Source organism: Cupressus sempervirens, chromosome 6, assembly GCF_028749045.1.
Source record: "Cupressus sempervirens isolate cs-2001-9-10 chromosome 6, ASM2874904v1, whole genome shotgun sequence".
Classification (NCBI taxonomy): domain Eukaryota; kingdom Viridiplantae; phylum Streptophyta; class Pinopsida; order Cupressales; family Cupressaceae; genus Cupressus; species Cupressus sempervirens.
Window position 1 is genome coordinate 306272579 of NC_143123.1, and position 20383 is coordinate 306292961.

The following is a 20383-nucleotide window of genomic DNA, read 5'->3' on the forward strand; positions in this document are numbered from 1 at the left end:
GTATTGTTAATTTAGTTTGATTTCTTGCATCTACATTCATATCCTTTGAATTATTTCAAGCATGGTTGCTTCCATAGCCATTGCTTGAAGTGTTTTCCATTCATCTTAGCATAATTTCATATCATTGCATATCATTTATCAAATCATGGGATTCCATAGTTGTGGGATATCATCTTAGCATAGTTTCTTATCATTTATCATTGCATTTATCAAATCCCTCATTCTTAAGCACACCAACAAGGCCTCTTATGGGTGCCCTTGTTGAGTTGCTTTACGGTTGCATGAGGATTCTAGTTTTTCGGTTGCATAATAGTTGTATTCTGTTTTGTTTTGAATCTTTGATATGCACATGTACAACTAATGTTTTCTTGTTTACGTGTGCTCCTGACAGGTTAGGTTTCCATGCATACAAACTCATTGCGTGTAACATATTGGAACATTTCTATATTGTCAAAATAAAGACGTGCCACAAGGGGTAATCCTCTAGGGGTATTTATCTCATTAGACTTCGTTAGGAAGTGATGTATTACTTATGTTTTACCTTGTAAGGCCCGATAGTGATAGGCCATACCTAGGTCTTTCTATGCTTCTTCCTCACCCTATCATATGCATAAGCCAATTGTAAGGGAATTTCCAATAACACAAGTCTATCCAACAGATAGCTTGGTAGGATCTTTGGGTGCAAGAGGGTCACAACCACTCAGATTTATGTGAATGTGTTCTATTGGATGAAATACCCTCCCACTTGTATCACCCTTGCCACTGCTTCGATTGATAACATTTTCACGTAATCCCCTTCTATGCACTAGATTAATGTGAAGATGAAGGCATCATTCACTATTTTGTACTCGGGGATTTCATGTGGGAGCTTCTTTAGTAGTAATTGCAAGTACACAATTTGAGGCCACACATTGGGGTATTGTAAATTTCTCCTCCTTACCAACTCTAGATAGTTTTTTGCTTCAGCTGCTAATAAGTAGAGTACATAAGAGGTCATATAAAACCATGGGTCATTCTAGACCATAGTGCGTTGCTCATCCAATGAACTACTTATGATGGTACCCTAATCAATCTTGTGGTGCCTAGCTTTGATTATTTCTATAAAATGAACCATCCAAGTTTCCAAGTGAACTGCTACAGGAAGTCCCATCACTCTTGTTAGGAGAACTATGTAATAACAAATATCTATGATCATACATCCCTATGCCATATTGAATTTCTTGGCCTGTTATGTAAGATCCTGGTAATCAGATTATTTTCTTGTAGTATGTCCTTGTCCTATTTTATGTTCTCCATGATCGTGGTTTGCATTGTCATATATAATCTCTTGATATTCATCAGCCCAGGGAAGGTGGAACACTTTCTCTATATTGTCTAGTTGGACATCCAAGACAATTTCTCTGGTCATGCTCTTTACTACCTTCTTGCATGACACATACTTATTTGCCAAAGTGATGATTAACTTTGATGATTGTATTGATACTAGATGCAGTGCTGCATTCACCAACCCACTCTAAATGAGGATGGAGACCATCTTTGATCTATCATGGGGCTTGTTGCATAGTATGAGGAATTCATTCTAGTCTATATGCCCAAGTTTTGTGTCTTTGATTTTAGAGTGTAGATCTATGAATCTTGACTTCTTAGGTGCTCCTTAGAACTTGAGCATTACCAATTCGGGTGTGATCTTCAACGTGACAAAAGATGACAAAGCCAAGATAACCTGCACAAAAGAACAAACATTAGTATATATATTTTTATCCAGAAGCCCCAAAAGATGCTTAATGACACAAAGAAATTAGCAAAAAGTGACTAACTAGGCTATCTAGGTGAAAAGGGCCACAAGATGCACACTTGTGTACCTTGCGCACCTATGCAGGGTGTGTAATTATGCAAAATTGATTGATTAGGGTGTAATTACATGAGTGTGAGGGTTTCCAAAAGAGAGGGAGGTACATAGTGTGCGCACATGTGCACCAAGTGTTTTCCTTATTGTTCGAGCTCAACAAAATGCTAACTTTGTAGATGTTGTAGACTTTAGATGGTGTGAAGGTGCGTAATATAGAGGCTGACAAAGAACAATGAGTGGACCCAAGGGTGTTCGCCCCTATTTATAGGCCCCATTTTTGTGCACGTCGTAGGGGTGTGCACCCTTCCAAGGTGTGTAGGTACACACCTTGACACTTAGTGGAAAAGAGGGACATGGTGGAGCAATGCACCTTGTGCAAGTGCACAAGGTGTGCGCTTTTCCCTTAATGCTCAAAATTTTCTCTTCTGCTCACTAGACCTTGAACAAAACTTATTTTCCTAATTCCTAAACCTAGGCCACAATAGTGCCACTCCCCAAGGTGCCTCCGAAGATACCCCATTCTAAAGAGCGAGCTTCCTGGACTCAACAAAAACAAAAATGGGGGGGGGGGGGTGTGGGGAGAATTTTAAAAGTGAAAAATGGGGCTTGTGTAGTAAAGCCACAATAGGTCCAATAAAAAAAAAAGACAACGAAACATAAAACTCTCAAATAACTTAAGTTCTTGTTGAATCCGAGAATAAGATAAGAGAGACATCACTGAGAACAAAGAGTGAGGAGAAAGAGAGAGATGTGTGATTACTTAGTCCTAATAACATTTCTTATTAAACTATGAATCACATAAGGAAAAGGAAACGTGAAATATGGCATTGAAAGTCCAATGGAGTTTTTGTGGCATGCTAATCAATCTATCTGGGATATGTCCTTAAGGATTGTGTATCAAAAAGGGATCTAATAATGAACAATTTTTCCTTAAGGATTATGTATCCATAAGTGATTGTGAGAAAGCATAGATCAATTGTGAAGGATTGTATGTCCATAAGGGATCCAAGTATAAAGATGTCATAAGTAACAGTGTACATGTGTGCAAAAATATGAGTAATATAGACACATGCATCCAATAGAGATGTTTCCACTATTCTATGCCCCCAAGAAATAAAAAGTCAAGGGAGATAAGAAAATAAATAAAGAGAGAACAAGAGGGATGTGCCATAAAGGTTAGTATGATCATATACATTATAAATAATATATTGTGTCAAAGTGAAATATCATCATTGAAAAAAGGAAGTAGAACTATAATACAATGGAATATAGACACATAAGAGTTATGAAGAAGAGTCTTTTAGGTTTGGATTCACAGAGACCAGAAATAATAATGAGCTACTATTTTTCATCATCTTGAGAAAACATTCCCAATGGCACATTTATAAAAAATGACACATGTACAACATAACAAGTAACACAACATATAAAAAGTGAGATACAAATAGAAAAAAGGAGTACAACATTTTCAATTCTTTTATCACCTTGGGCTAGAGGAGCAACAAGGGTCATAAGAAAAAACATATAAGAAAAGAACATCACATGGGAAGTACATGAAAATAGGAAAACACACAAAGGTCACCATGCAAGAGGGAATAATGAAGCATACCACACACCCCCTACCCCTTCCCACCTGGTCTATAGTGCTTAGGGAAAGTGGAAAAATCACAAGAGGGGCCACATCAAGCATGACATAATGAATAATAATTTGTTCCAAACAAAGACCATGCTAGGGAGAAAGGTCATTATGTTTGTTACTACCCAAGTGATAGATAATTGTTTTGAAAGCATAACTAGTACATCATTATCAAGCTTAATGATCTCATACATATTGTTCAAGGGAGAATGACATCAATGAGTTTAACAATGCAAACTAGATAAGAAAAGTTGGGCACTTTTATCGTAAGTCATTCAATAGAGGAGAAAGAGGGGATTCTAAATAATTCTCAATTCAATTTATGTTAGATTGAAAAATAGAAAATAAGATCAAGGATGTATATACTAATACCAAAATTTATTAAAGAAGTATGCAAGCAAGTCCTCTTGCATGTAATCTTCATTAACCTTAAGATTTATAATGTGGTTTAATTGAATTGAATTGAATTAATCAATTCACCTAGGAAAATTAGATCTAATGCACATGAAAAATCTAAATATGACACGAAATCATATCAAAGATATTAAAGGAAAAGAAGGAAGATAACTTATCGTGAAAATAAATGAGGAAAGACCTCTTATTGCAAGAAAATTTGATGTTCCACACTTGACTCATAAATCATTTGCAGCTTTGCGATCAAAACATATAACCTAGAGAACCCATCTTTGCCCAAGCCCCTAGGTATAGGCCAACCAAAAGAAAATTGAATAGAAGGTTTACAAAAAGTTAGACATGTTCTCAAGGAACTATAAAGAAAGTGACCTGGGTTCTCCTGAAAGCCCTTAGTTGATAGTTTACAAATCGAAAGTTATTATTTTGGTAGCCTATAAGTTTGTAATATAGTTTATGTTTATGGGTGTCTATATAGAGGTTTGCCTTAGTAAAACCCCTATTTTCGAATAGTTGTTAGAAACAATTTTGTGTGTGCATATTGTGCTTGTAAATCCTCAGTTATAGATCTAGAATGTAAAGAGTTAGAAAATGCTAAGAATCTACTCTACAAGTAAAACCCTAGAATGTAAATGTGCATGTAAGTTAAAATAGGTACAAGATATGAAGAGATAAAGAACAAATATGAAAATAGCATATAAACATAATAATCCCCCAAGGCTAAAGTACTCTACTCATCTTCATGACATCTCCATGTTGTCATGTTGTGTTCAAATGCTTGAATGGGATAAGGTTGATGAAAACCTATTTTTGGTAGTGAATGAATACAATCTAATTTTAGCTTCCAACTTGCAATACTTACTCTATGCTAGTTTGGGGTGTCCATACATGCTTTTACCTTACTTCCGTTCATGCCAAATGAGGCTAGTGATGTCTTTTTATAGTGAATTTATGAGATAGTCCTTATAGAAGATTACTGTAGTAAGAAGGAAGCACTTAAAATTTGAAATAGGACCAATGCCTAAAACTCCTAATCCCTAGAGTATGGGTTGACCAAGGTCAACCTATATGGGTATAGGTTGACCAAGGTCAACCTATATGGGTATAGGTCAACCTGGGTCAATCTATATTGGTATAGGTCAACTTAGGTTCCTATACTAGTAGAGGTCAACTGGAGTTGACCTATACCCAAAGAGGCCAAAGTGTTGGGCTATAACCCAAGATTTGGAGACTATAAGAGGTGTAGGTGTACTAGGAAAAGGAGGATGTGTAGAAATTAGACCCTACTTTGGTCCTTGAGAAAAGGGAAATACATAAATTAAGGAGGATTTGTTAGGTCCTACCTCAATTTTATCTAGGAGACAGAAAGAGAAAATAAGAGTGTGTGCTCCAAGTGTAAAATAAAGAGGAGACAAATAGTCATAAATTGAAGCGCTTCTAATTTAGCACGATATATTTATCCCCCACTTTAGTGGTGTATGACACTACATGCATATGAAAGCTAAAGTAAGTAAAACATATATAAATGAAAAGGATATGGATAAGTTCACACACATAGTTCTTGCTAGAAAAAAATAGTAAATGCATGCCACAACACCACATGTTAATGATAGTAAAAGTCACCTATAACTTACTAGAGAAAAGATGAAGTTTAGAAGTAGCTAGATGCCCCCACATTTTAGCTTTCTTGTTCATAAAAGGTGAAATAGGGAACTATGTTTACAACAACGAATTGAATATGGAATGTGCTGACAAGTAGCCTTCAAAAGAATTCATAATAAATCCTAAATTCTTTCAAATGTACTTCAATAAAAGGCACCTAATTCATGATTACAATGCCTATAATGACACCAAAACCAGAGTTACCAAGCTTAATATATGATTGAAAGAGTGGAAGAGGGTATTGATATCTACAAGGAAAAGTTAACCTTTTGAAAATAAATCCAAAACTGTAACTTAATTAAGAACATATAAAAAGGGAAGTTATCTTTGTTAAAGCTCATTTGGACAAATTTCTTGAAGGTGAAAGAGAAGGGGGGGGAATATGTTGAGAAAGGAGGAACTATCACTGATGCAAATGAAGGTTCTCTAGTTGGAAGTGACAGATAGTGTAGAGCTAGATGAGGTAGACTTCAATGCTTATGCCCTATTCCTTTCAATAGATTCATGATTTTTTTATAGATGTTGTAGGGATCTTTTTCTGATCCATAGTTTAGTAAGTCAACCTATATCCTAGAGTACAAGTTGACCTATAACCCAAAAGTTGACCTATACTTGAATAGGAAAATTTCCAAAATTATGTATTAGATGTTGCTATCTGATATGAGATATTGATTAGGGTCCATCATTTTCTCATTGTAGGAGCTATTAGTCATGAGGGGGAATAACATGTCTCACATCATGATTATGTTTACAATCACATAAGAGAGCTAGGAGCACATGACACATAGATCATGAGAGGTACTAGTCTATATTGGGTAGCTCAACTACCACATATGTGCTTTTATATGGCCTTTCATTTAGAATTGATGGACAAATGTGATTAGGATATATGCTCATTTCATCTACCAGTTGTACAGGGGAAAATGAAGGCTTTTTAAGAGGACTGTAAGTCTCCCTATTTTGAAGTCTATTGATCTATTCAAATGTTTCTGTGAGGGAAAGAGAGGAACTTTGTAATAGGTTCCATGTATGACCCAAATTAGATTTGCTAGAACCCAAAGAAAGAAGGGTGCTAATACTAAATTTTAATTATAAAGAAGAATGCAATATAAGAAAATACTCTCTTTGGCCCTTGATAGGATAATGTAAATGTGAAATTGAACTAATTGCTTAAATAATGTTAACGTCAATCCTATGTGTATATAATTATCCCAATTAAGATATAAATCTAGGGTAAATATATGAAAGGAAATAAAGTATGGAAGATTCATCTTGAAATGCATAGAGTGTTAGTTTGTGGTGACTGATTAGGAAAGTGTTATACATACTTCATAAAATTCTTTGAGGCTTGGGCTAGTATTAGCCATTCACCAATGACACAAAATTGTGGGCTACTATTTGTCATTTGCCAATAGCACAAAATTTGGGCTACTATTCACCAATTGGTTATTATTTATATTCGCTAATGTATGGCTGACACATTGTAACTAATTTTAACCCTAAAGTGGGAAAAATACTTGTATAAAAGGGCTTAGGGTTAGGGATTGTTTCGTTGTTGTGATGTGAAAATTGGTTCTTGCGGCGGTATTGAGCTGTAAGGGATTACAGATTGTAATCAGGTTGTAATCACTAGATCATAATAATATTGGACTTGTTTTTTGGTGGATGTAGCCTAGGGATTGGATGGACCATGTTAAATCTTGGTGTCTTGCATTCTTTTTTGTGTGATCTATTATTTTCTAATATTGGTTATATTTGCATGGAATTGTTATTTTTGTCTGTGGTTTAATCCTAACAAGTGGTATCAAAGCCTAGTTGTTTTTCAGTTATCCTCTGTAGGAAAGTCTCATGGTTGAGTGGGAGTGATGGAAAATGAGGGTAAACTAAGGGTTGACAAGTTTAATGGGCAGAACTTTTAGTTATGGAAGATGCAAATTGAAAACTATCTTTATCAGAAGGATTTATGGAAGTCATTGGAAGGCAAAACCAAGAATCAAGGATCTATGTCAAATGACGACTTGGATCTTTTCGACAGAAAGACACTTGGAAGCATTCGATTATGCCTGGCACCATTGGTTGCATTTAATTTTACAAAAGTAAAGACAACAGAAGAGTTGATGCAAACCCTAGCGAAACTATATGAAAAGTCCTTTGCTTCAAATAAGGTATTTCTCATGAAGGATTTATTTAAAATGAAAATGACAAGGTAGATCTATTGCAGATCATTTAAATGAGTTTAATACTATTACTAGTCAGTTATCTTTTGTGGCTCTCAATTTTGATGAAGAAATTAGGGCTCTCTTGATTTTGTGTTCTTTGCCTAAAAGCTGGAATGGCTTGGTAATGGCTGCGAGTAATTCTATTCTTGGATCTAGTACCCTAAAATATGATGATGTGATCAGTGTTATTTTGAGTGAGGAAACTCATAGGGAAACCTTAGGTGGATCTACATCAGGAAGTGCTTTGAATGCACAAAGTCAAGCTAGAACAACCGAGAGAGGAAGTAATTCTAGAAATCATGGGAAATCAAGAGGAAAGTCTCAATTGAGAGGATTGAATGACTGCTAGTATTGTGGAAAATTGGGGCATAAAAAGAAAGATTGTTGGACTCGAAAGAAAAATGAAGGAGATAAACCAAATGGAGACAAGGAGGCAAATGTGGTAAGTAACAAATCCAAAGAGGATGCTTTTCTTCTATCTTTAGAAAGTGTTGATGATTCATGGGTTTTAGATTCTGGTGCTTCATTTCATTCTACACCTCATAGAGGTTATTTCATTGATTATGTCTAAAGGGATTTTGAACTTGTTTAGTTGGGAGATAATGAACCTTGTCAAATTTTTGGAAAGGGAAAAGTTAAGATTAAGTTGCAGAATGGGAATCATTGGCTACTACATGAGGTAAGACATGTTCCAAGGCTGAGTAGGAATTTAATTTCAGCAAGACAACTCAGTGATGAGGGTTGTGAAGTTACTTTTAATAATAAAAATTGGAAGGTTTCGAAAGGTTCCCTTGTAGTAGCAAAAGGTGTGAAAGTAGGCACCTTATATCTTTGTACAGGTCATATTTTTCCTTCTACTTTAATTGTTTCAGAGGAAAATGAATATTTAGGAACAATTGCTACAATTGAGCAGGGAGAAAAAATAGTTGCTATAAATTCTGATACAATGCTATGGCACAATAGACTTGGGCACATGAGTGAGAAAGGTATGAAAGTACTTCATTCAAAGAAAGTTTTACTAGGTTTGAAATGTGTTAATATGGATTTTGGTGAAAGTTATGCATATGAAAAACAAAAGAGAGTGAGTTTTGTGAAGATTGGGAAGGAAAAAAGAGAGGAGAAATTAGAGCTTGTGCATTCTAATGTATGGGGACCAACTTAGGTATCTTCCTTGGTGGCTCTCATTATTATGTTACCTTTATTGATTATGCAACTAGACAAGTATGGATTTATTGGGTGAACCCACAATATTGGGTACCACTTTTGGGGGACGAAGGAAATCGCAAAATGATGAGAAATTCACATATTGAATTTTACGTATGTTCGCCCGAACGTGCTAACTATGTTTGCGTGAACATAAAATAATTATATGTTCATATGAACATATTGAGTTTAAATAAGGTATGTTTGCACGAACATACCTTGTTAATATGTTCATGTGCACATATTTGTAATGGTGATTTTGTGAGTAAAATTCCATTTTTTCGTTTGAGATCTTGATAAATTTTCCTTTTTTGTATGTTCGTGCGAACATAAATTATTTTACATGTTTGCACAAACATGTTAAATTAAATTTCTTCCTGTCGGATTATTTTTCTCATACATTTGTGCGAACATGTGTTCGTACAAACATATTAGACATGTTTGCACGAACATAGTGTTTGTGCGAACATCTCAAATTACAAACTTTTGGTGTTGTTTTCTAGAGAAAAAATGAAATTGGCTCTTTTGACCCCTAAAATTGAGATTGAATGATCTCCTACTGTAAAATAAAAAATTCCATTTTTGCTACTCGGAGCAAGCTCTCCAACGACTATAATTGTAATACATATTATATTCCTTAAAACTTTCAAATATGAGTTTAACTCATTATAGGTTCATTACCGATTGAGCATCAATCGACTTCGACACCTCAGGAATATTAGTAAATTAGGTCAATTTTTTTTTGAAAAATATGTAGGAACTAGCTTATTGAGATAGCTTTCTATTAAAAAAAAAAAGTTTCTGATAAATTGACTTCAAATTATCTATATCAAACGAAACATATGTCTGAATTATGATTCGTGTCACTTCAAAACTTCATAAACTATACAATATTCAAGAAAAATGAATCAAACCAAATGCATCCTCTAGATATTCATGTTACGAATCTAACATCAAATGAATTATGTCATTATCATTTCTAGAAAAAAAGTTATGTGTGTCAAACATATTGTCACTCTTTAAAAATATTGAATTTTATTATGTACCACTTTTTGAAGGAGATGAAAAAATTGACCTAAATAATTTTAATTTTTAGATTAAAAAATATGGTTACAAAGTAGGAATAGAGTACTCAAAATCATTAGTTTATGTCATCTTGAAATTATTTATAATTTTTGAGATATAGTCAATTGAACATGACGTTTGTTGCAAAAATATTGATTTCAATGTCAAAATTGGTCAAAAAGTGGAACCCATAATTGTGGGATCACCCTATTTCCTTAGACATAAATTCGATGTATTTCAAACTTTCAAGAAATGGAAATGATTGGTTGAAAATGAGACTGGTAAGAAATTAGAATGTCTTAGATCTGATAATGGTGGTGAGTATTGTAGTCATAAATTTGAAGATTATTGCTCCGCTAATGGTATTTGTAGGCAGAAAACTATTCCAAGGACTCCATAGGAAAATGGAGTGGTGGAATCATGAATAAGACTATAATGGAGTGTGCAAGGAGCATGAGGTTGCATGCCAGGTTTCCCTTACACATCTGGGCAAAGGCTATGAATACTACTATATATTTGATTAGTAGAGGTCTCTCTACCCCTTTGGGTTGTGGTATTCTAGAGGAAGTATGGATTGGTAAGAAGGTGAGTTATTCTTTTCTCAAAACCTTTGGTTTTGAAGCATTTGCTCATATAGATTTTGAAAATAGAACCAAGATGGAAGCTAAGTCAAAGAAATGTGTATTTTTTGGATATGACTTTAATGAATTTGGTTATAGGCTTTGGGATTTTGAAAATCATAAAATTGTAAGAAGCAGGGATGTCATATTTAATGAGCAAGTATTGTACAAAGATTTGTTGCAGCAGCATGAGAAGAAAGAAGATGATTATGTAGTTTTGGATGATACTCCAAAAGATGATGTTCCAACCATTCCTCATGATGTGCAACAACCACAAAAACAAATACCACATACACTAGTGAAAGTTAGACAATCAACAAGGAAAATTAAACCTCCAGAAAGATTTTCTCCCTCTTTGTATTCTATTTTACTTACTGATGCTAGTGAACTTGAATGTTATGATGAAGCTGTATAGGTGGATACTAAGATTTAGAGGGAGTCTACAATGAAAGAAGAAATGGATTCTTTGCTATAAAATAAGACTTGAGATTTATGCAAATTGCCTATAGGTAAAAAGGCTTTATAGAATAAGTGGGTTTATAGGTTAAAAGAAGAGGATGGAGGTAAGAAAAGATTTAAAGCCAGGTTAGTTGTAAAAGGATTTGCACAGAAAAATGGAATTGATTTTGATGAGAAATTTGCTCCTGTTGTTAAGATGACTTTTATTTGTACTATTTTAAGTATTGTGGATACTGAAGATTTTCATTAAGAGAAGCTTGATGTTAAAACAACCTTCCTTCATGGTGATTTAGATGAAGAGATATTTATTGCTCAACCATAGGGATTTGAGGTCAAAGGCAAGGAAAACTTAGTGTGCAAATTGAAGAAAAGTTTATATGGTTTGAAGCACGTAACTCAACAATGGTATCTAAAATTTGATAGTTTTATGCATGAGCATGGATATAGTAGGTGTAATTTAGATCATTTTGTTTATTTTAAGAGGTTGGATGATGATAGCTACATTATTTTATGTTTATATGTTGATGATATTCTTGTAGATGGGTCTAACATGGATTAGATTAATGGGTTGAAACACCAATTAGCACATGCATTTTCTATGAAGGATTTGGGGGCACCAAAAAAAATCCTCAGTATGAATATTTGTAAAGATATGAAGAACATGAAATTAATGCTATTTCAGGTTGATTATGTTGAGAAGGTGTTGCAACGTTTCTCTATGAGAATGCTAAAGTTGTTAGCACACCTTTACCTAATCATTTGAAGTTGACTAAGAAGATGTGTCCCAAGATACAAGAAGAGGAGGATAAGATGTCCAAGGTACCCTATGCTTCTGCTGTAGGAAGCTTGATGTATGCTATGGTATGCACAAGGCCAGATATTGCACATGTAGTGAGAGTCATTAGTAGGTATACGAGTCATCTTGGAATTGAGCATTGGAATGCAGTCAAATGGATTCTCAGATATTTGAGAGGAACATCCAATAAGTGTTTACACTTTTGGGGCTCTACTACTAACTTATAGGGTTATGTCAACTCAGATTTGGTAAAGGATAGTGATACCAGGTGAAGTACTATAGGTTATGTCTTTACTATTGGTTGGATAGCCATGAGCTAGGTTTCTTGGTTACATAAGGTTAATGTTTTATCCACTAAAAAGGTAGAGTATGTTGTTGCTACAGAGGTAGCTAAGTAGATGATATGGCTTTAGTTCTTCTTGGAAGAATTGGGACACCCTGAGAAGGATAATTATTTATTTATAGATAGTGAAAGTGCCATTCATCTTGCAAAGAATTCAGCTTTACATTCAAAGAAAAAACACATATAGTTGCGGTACCATTTCATTCAGTCAAATTTGGAGGATGGAAAGTTGAAGATGAACAAGATACATACAGATGACAATCCAATAGATATGTTTACAAAGGTAGTAACAAGGGAGAAGTTGAACTCCTCTTCAACTTCAGTTGGTCTTCTAGATTGAACATGCATAAAAGAACAACAACGTCCAAGGTGGTTTGATCTAGTGGGAGCCCCATGTGGTAGTGGTATTGCTATAGGATCAATCTCCAAGTGGGAGATTGTTGTATAGTGTGGAGTTTGATCAGTCCCCAAGTGGGAGACTATTAGTTTGTGGTGACTGATCAGGAAAGTACTATACATACTTCATAAATTCTTTGGGGCTTAATTTTTTTTTGGGTTACTATTCACATTTGTCAATGGCACAAATTTTTGGGCTAGTATTTGCCATTTTCTAATGGCACAAAATTTTGGGCTACTATTCACCAATTGGTTATTGTTTATATTTGCCAATGTATGGCTGACATGTTGTAACTAATTTTAACCCTAAAGTGGGAAAAATACTTGTATAAAAGGGCTTAGAGTTAGGGATTGTTTTGTTGTTGTGATGCAAAAATTGGTTCTTGTGGTGGTATTGAGCTATAAGGGATTAAAAATTATAATCAAGTTGTAATCACTGGATTGTAATAATATCAGATTTTCTATTTGGTGGATATAGCCCAGGGATTGGGTGAACCATGTTAAATCTTGGTGTCTCGTGTTCTTTTCTGTGTGATCTATTATTTTTTGATATTGGTTATATTTGCATGTAATTTTTATTTCTATCCATGGTTTAATCCTAACATAGAGGAAGAGGTATTTCAGCTCCAAAAATTGCATATTGAACTATTTTTTAAGTTTTGATTGTGGATCTAAAAATAAAATAATGAAATGAATAAAACCCATAAATTTCCTTGGAAATGGACACTGAAGCTCTTGGTCAACTTGGAAGGGCATCTTTCTATTAGGTTGACATTTTATGACAATCTATAACTGACGACTCCAAAAAGCTTCTAAAAAGTAGATTATGGATTTGTAATTTTTTTGCTAACATCCTATAAATACACATAGAAAATAAGAGTTTTGTGGTTAGGGTTTGATGAGGGTTTTCTTGGTCAAGCCCTAGGTTAAGGAATTAACCATAAATAAGAAACACAAGTGTAAATGACTGGAAAATAAGATAAATATTAGGATTCACCTTGCTTAAAACCCTTGTTTGTAAGGATTTTGTATGTACATGTATCATAGGTCTTGAATTAGGAATCTAGGGTATCTCCACACTTTGCAATGAATATACAATAATCTCATCATGGTGCCATGTATATAAGTGTTCACCAATGAAGAAGATGAATGCTTCAATATAGATCTCCTCCCTTGATGGCCAACAATAAGCTGGATCTTGAAGAAGAGATTCTCACAAAGGATTCTTAAATGCTTGATAAAAATCTCCTCACTTTGAATGCTTAAATATCTTGAATACTTAAACTCCTTGAATCCAAAAGGAATAAATATTCACTTGAGAGAAAGATCTTGAGTTACTTGAGTGCTTGAATGAATGATTTGGATGAGATATAAAGATGAAGCCTCCAAGTCTCTTTATATATGAGTTTTCAAGCGAGAGAGCAATAAAAGCTGATTAGAGAGTGAAAGAAAACTAATTAAACCCCTGAGGGCTTTTGGGTGCCTAACCCTGAAATCACCAAGAACTAGGTCAACCTAGTCCTTGAATAGGTTGTCCTAGAAGGGTTAGGTCAACTGGGTTGACCTAGTCCAAAGTAGGTTGACTTGGATCAACCTAGTCCTAGAAATTAGGTCAAGGGAGAAACATGAAGCTTATGCAGAAACCAAAAGATATAGGATGAAAAATGGAACAAGAGAGGAGAAAATGAGATCAAGTACATAAATGTCCATGGTCTATAGAAGGAATTATGGAGAGGGAGATAAAAGGTCTTAAAAAAGCAAGTTCATCCATTTTAAGATGATATATTTAGTGCCTAGTTTAGTGGGAGTATGAGTTTCTTCAAACTCATGGTAAAGTAGATCAAGAGAAAAAGATAAAATATTATCATGATTTAGGAGGAAAAGAAATCATCAATATCCTAAGAGACTTGAGTCTTTTTCACATCTAGAGTCATAATAAGAGAGATTAGCACTACAAAAAGGGGTGTAGTTACTTGCCCAATAAGGTTTGTTTGCCTTATTGTGAACCACACAAAAAAAGAAAAAGAAGGAAAAGTCTTTGTGAAAGGAGATGGAGTTTAATGATCTAGAAAGTGTGCATGACATGCTAGTCAACCCATTAAATATGATCCAAATGGTGTAGAAAGTGTGTGTGGCATGCTAGTCTGTCCATCGAGGGATTTAACTTTAAGGGAACTCCATATCCTAAAAAAGAAGAATAAAAAAGAGACTGAGGAATAAGGATGTGTGTGTCATTATGGGATGAATACTGGGCTTCCTAGACATAGTCAAAAGAAGGGTCAACATGGGGATAGGTTCTCCCAAATTGTCAATACTTTAAAGAGAGATCCAAAAAAAAAAGGCCCCCAGAAATTTTCAATAGTTCTTGGAAACTAGAAGTGAAAAATGAGAGAGGGGTAAACATGAAATAACAATGTATAGATTTGGGTATACCTTAGAAATCATACCAAGTACTAAGGTTGAAGTACTCCATGTTATTCCATGTACAAAGGATGATTGGAGTGTATGCCCACATGTTAAAGTGATTGTAAACACCTTAATGGGAGAAATGAATTTAACATAAGCATTCATGCATCTATTGAATAACATTTCCACTATGACATACCCCCAAGAAGAGAAAAATATCAAGGGAAATGAGCACATAACAAAAAGAAACAACACAAAGTGATCTACTAACTTTGGAGTTAGCAAGATCACATGCTAACATATAATATTATATTAAGTACAAAAATATCGTTGTTCCCAGAAGGAAGTAGAACCACAACACAATGGAGGAAAAGAAATAGAAGAGCTACCAAGGAGAGTATTTTTGGGCCAATATTATGGAGACCAAAAAAAATTGGTGCTACAGTATCATAATCAACCAAGAAGATTATACAAGATCACTAGTACAAACAATAGCACAAGTATGACATAACATGTAACAACATATAGAAGAAAGAAATAAAATAGAAGAATGTATACTACAGAGCAACTACTTTATGCTCTTGAGGTTATAAAAGTAACAAGGATCATATAAAGAAATCAAAATAACACAAAAACAAAAACAAAATACAGGGGAAAACACAATACAAGAACACAAAGACTACCATAATGAATGAAGTCTACATCAAGCATTGTACATGCGCTCCCTCATCGGAGTCCAAAATGCTAGGAGAAGGATGATGACTTGCGAAAGGAATAACATCCATTATAGTAGTAATCAGATCAAGTTCTAAGCAAGGACTTTGGGAGTCATTATGCTCATTACTAGGAGTGATTGTAAGCTAAATAGAAATCATGTTAGGAAAATCATTATCCATATCAATTAATTCTTTATCACTACTAACATGTTCATCATCTAAAGTATCTTCCATATCTAGATTAATAGAATATTAACTTCAAACAAAATCATCATGTTTATCCATAAGCATAATGTTACCTTGTTTGGCTTCCTTCAAAGACTCACCCATGGTTTGATAAAATGATGGTAAAGGTTGGGATGAAGACATGGGCTTATAAGTAAGAGAAAAAGATTTAGTCTTAGCTATATCTTGATGGTGCATGTTGATTATGAATAGTCTTAGGAAACATAGTAGGAGGATTGGGATAAACTACCATAGGTTATGAAGAGCGAACATCAACATGTTTAGATATTGTAGTTGAGGGAGTAGATGTAGAAGGTAAAATAGGTTCAGAAATAGGAGTAGCTAAAGTAGGCAAGACATGTGTAGGTGAACAACCCTTAGGAAGACTAGGTTCCACGACCTTGTCTATTTTATATCTTTGATAGTTTCTATAGAGGTGATCAAGATGAGTAGATGGTTTTTTAGGATGAGATAACCAATAAAAATCAATCTCAATGCAATCTCTAAGACACAATGGTTTATAAAGAAAGTGGTCAATAGTAATAATAACTCCATCACAAGGAAATATAAGACATTTATGAATAGGATAAGCTATATATTGCATGGGAGAAAGCCATGGAATACTAAGCTTAACTTGAAATTGATCAGAAGTAGGAATAAAAAAAATGGTAGAATAATTTTTTTCCCTAGTTGAGTAATAGGTAAAGTGATAGAACCTTGAGGACAATAAAGAAAACCATTACAAGTTTAAATCTATATAGGAGTTGAATCATGAGTATCTCTATGCAACCCTTTGTTAAAAAGTTGTTCTTCAATGATAACATTCATAGTAGAGGAAGAATCAACCAAATTACCATGTGAAGGAATATGAGAAACTTTGGTAGTGATGTAAAGAGGACCATTAGGTTCTTTAAACAGATCAGATTGGCTAAAGCTAAGAATAGGTGTCAATTTAGCTTTATGTAGAGAAGAAATTAGAGGTTGAGGTGCTAACTCAAAAATATTAACCACATGATTTGATTCTTGTATCCTCTCATCATAATTAATATGATGATCAGAACAAGACAATTGATTAATAACATTTTCTCAGTGTGAAGGTAAAGGATTAATGTAAATTTGTAAATTCTGATTAAGTGACACAACAAATTTATTCATGTTATAAATTTGAGCATCAATAGATATAGCCTTAGAATAAATAAGGTCCTAAATAAAATTCTTCAAACCATAACACTTTTGAGTATCATCACTTGGTTGACAATGATATTGACAAAAGGCACTCAAATCAAAAGACCTAGGCAACAATTTACTAGGATTAATTGAACAAATAAGAGGAAGGTTAAGAAATTAAGCATGAATTAATTTAGTCATCACCTTATACAAAGGTTCAAATAATTGAGTACACTAAAGATTAGGATGATATACAAAAAAAAGTAGTTGTACTTGTTAATGTTTGGTAGCTTTAGTCGGATAAACTATAGTGCATACATATTATATGTATAATTGTGAGATTATATATATTAATATATTAAATATATGATATATTTATTTTTTATTATATTAATTAAATATTAATGAATAAAAATGTTCTATGAAGGGACATTTCTATCCATACTTTGTCCTATATTAGAGAGATGAGTGCCATTAAAAAACATATACCAATATGGCAATGCAACTACATTTGTAATGATCCCTAAAAATAACATGGTATCAGAGTAGGATTGCAAATAGAAAAAAATCTATAAGATAAATTAACACCAGTTTGGAAGATCAATAATAGTAAATTATCATCAAAACATGGATAAAATGGAGCGGCTATGAATCACCGAAAGGATTAAGCAATAATCTAAACCAATGCACTGTACTCATCAAAAGTTCAACTTTTGTCAAAGAATCTTCAATGAAAGTATGTTTGCAAGGATTAGATATGTATACACAACCTCTGTCAAGGATAAAATATGCATACATGATCTTTCAATGTCAATGTTCTACAAATGGCGAATGATATGCAATCAAAAAGTATCATTATGAGTAATATTGTAGAGTGTCTATTATAATATGTACGACCAAGTGATATCATATTCTTCAATTTAGTGTGATGAAAAAATTTGATAGACATGGGAAGTGCAAGAAGGGATGTAAAGTCTACTCTCAAGATTCCTAATGACATTAGAGGAGATGATTATGACTAGAGAATATATTGTTGTTATCGACAATCATAGTGGAAATTTGTTCCAAAATTATTTGAAGTCCCTACAAATAATTTGTTCTATAGATGATATTAATTTAATGCTTGCTCCAAAACTCAACATCAAAATCTAAAATTTAATTTAGATCCGTCACTTGAAAAATCTAAAAATGACAGAATTTGATATAAGGTTGAGATTTAGATAGAGCTTGACATTTCATTAGATGCAATATTGAAAGAAAGCGAGAGAGAAGATAGAGGATATGGTTCCATTAAAATTTAATGATCTTGATCATATTGACTTAGTGGGAGTAGATCATATTGAGAAGGATTCTCCAATGATCAATAACTTTTAAACAATTAAGAGGACTATGATTTGTGAATATTGTTCATAACTATATGGGCATATCCCTTGTGTACATCATGAGGAAGTGAAAAATTCCAAATGATTATCACTTGTACTTGTAGAAGTTATTGTAAGGTGATGATCTTAGATTAACTTCTTTCAAATATCAAATGAGTTGATATTCAAGAAACTAGGAAGTCAAATGAGTTGACATTCTAGAAACTGAGAAGTTAAATAAGTTGACATTCTAAGAAACCATTTTTTATGTTGAGGTAATATGCTATTTATATTGTTTATGAATCTTTTTTATCCTCCTTAGATAAGAGGGAGTGTTAATGTTTGGTAGCTTTAGTTGGATAAACTATACTAAAAATATATTATAAATAAATAAATAAATAAATAAATATATATATATATATATATATATATATATAAATATAAAATATAATAGTGAGATTTAATATATATGTATATATATATATATATTAATATATTAAATATATGAGATACATATTTTTCATTATATTAATTAAATATGAATGAATAGACATATCGGATGAAGGGACATGTCTATCCATACTTTATCCTATATTAGAGAGATGATTGTCATTTGAAAATAATATACCAATATAGCAATGCAATTGCATTTGCAGTGATCCCTAAAAATAAGAACACCTCTAGATGTAGTAGCCACTTGATGATCAACTATATTTGTAGACTTTATTTTAATAAAATAGCTAGGTTTAGAGGATTTGTTTGGATTTCCAATGACATCACTCTTATCACTAGAAAAATGAGCCAGTAGTGTCGAGCTCTCAAGTTGACTCACTGGTAATTAGTAATGGTGAAGCACTACACATAGATGTGAAAAAGAGGTATACTCAATAAGGAGAATCTTATCCCTAATGTATTTTTGTAAATCATAAATAAATATATGATGCCTATCATGATTAGGCTCATGATAAGAAAAATGAGCATATAAATTTTCAAATCTACAATTAAATTCAATAACTTTCTCTTTAAGATTGTCTTTACAATGCATCAAAATAGTTAAAGTAATTTGTGAACCAATATTATTCTCAAATTGTTGAACAAAAGTATTAGCAAGAGTTTGAAAAGAATCAATAGAATAAGGGGGTAGAGAGCAATAAATTTGCAAGGCTCTATCCCTAAAAGTACATGACAATAAATTATCCATAAGCCTATAGTGGTGAGCAAAATCACTACATATTGTCTGGAAAGTTTTAACATGAATTATAGGATATATTTTACCATTATAAGTCTCAAGATGAGGTACCTCAACACGTTGTGGGATAAAAACATGAAGGATATCCAAGGAAAGGGACTTAGCAACATTACATGTAGCAATATGGTACTTAGATTGAGTTATTTGAGAAAGTTATTGTTGTAAAACAACGACTATTTGAACCAAGATACTTGATGAGCCTCTGAAAGGCCATTATCTTGAGATCCTTTTTATCTTGTTTTTACACAATTATCTTGCAGAAACTTTTATGACTATGGTTTTAAGTAAATGAACTTATGTTTTTATGAATATGTTATCTATATGTTAAGACATGAAATTGAAGAATATATAGTTCAGATATGTTATATTTGCTTAAATCTATGGACTTCTATGCTATAAAGAAGGAATGTTACATGCTAATAAATGTTTCCTCATCCATGCTATATTTTGGGTAGATTCCTTCCTGTAGCCATATGATTTGCAAAGAGTGATAGTTTGAACATTATAACTTTTTTTAACATTGATGATGAAATAAATATATTTATGTGGAAGTTGTATGCATTCAATTTTTTGTAGGTACTTGTCGTGTGTGTTCAAAGT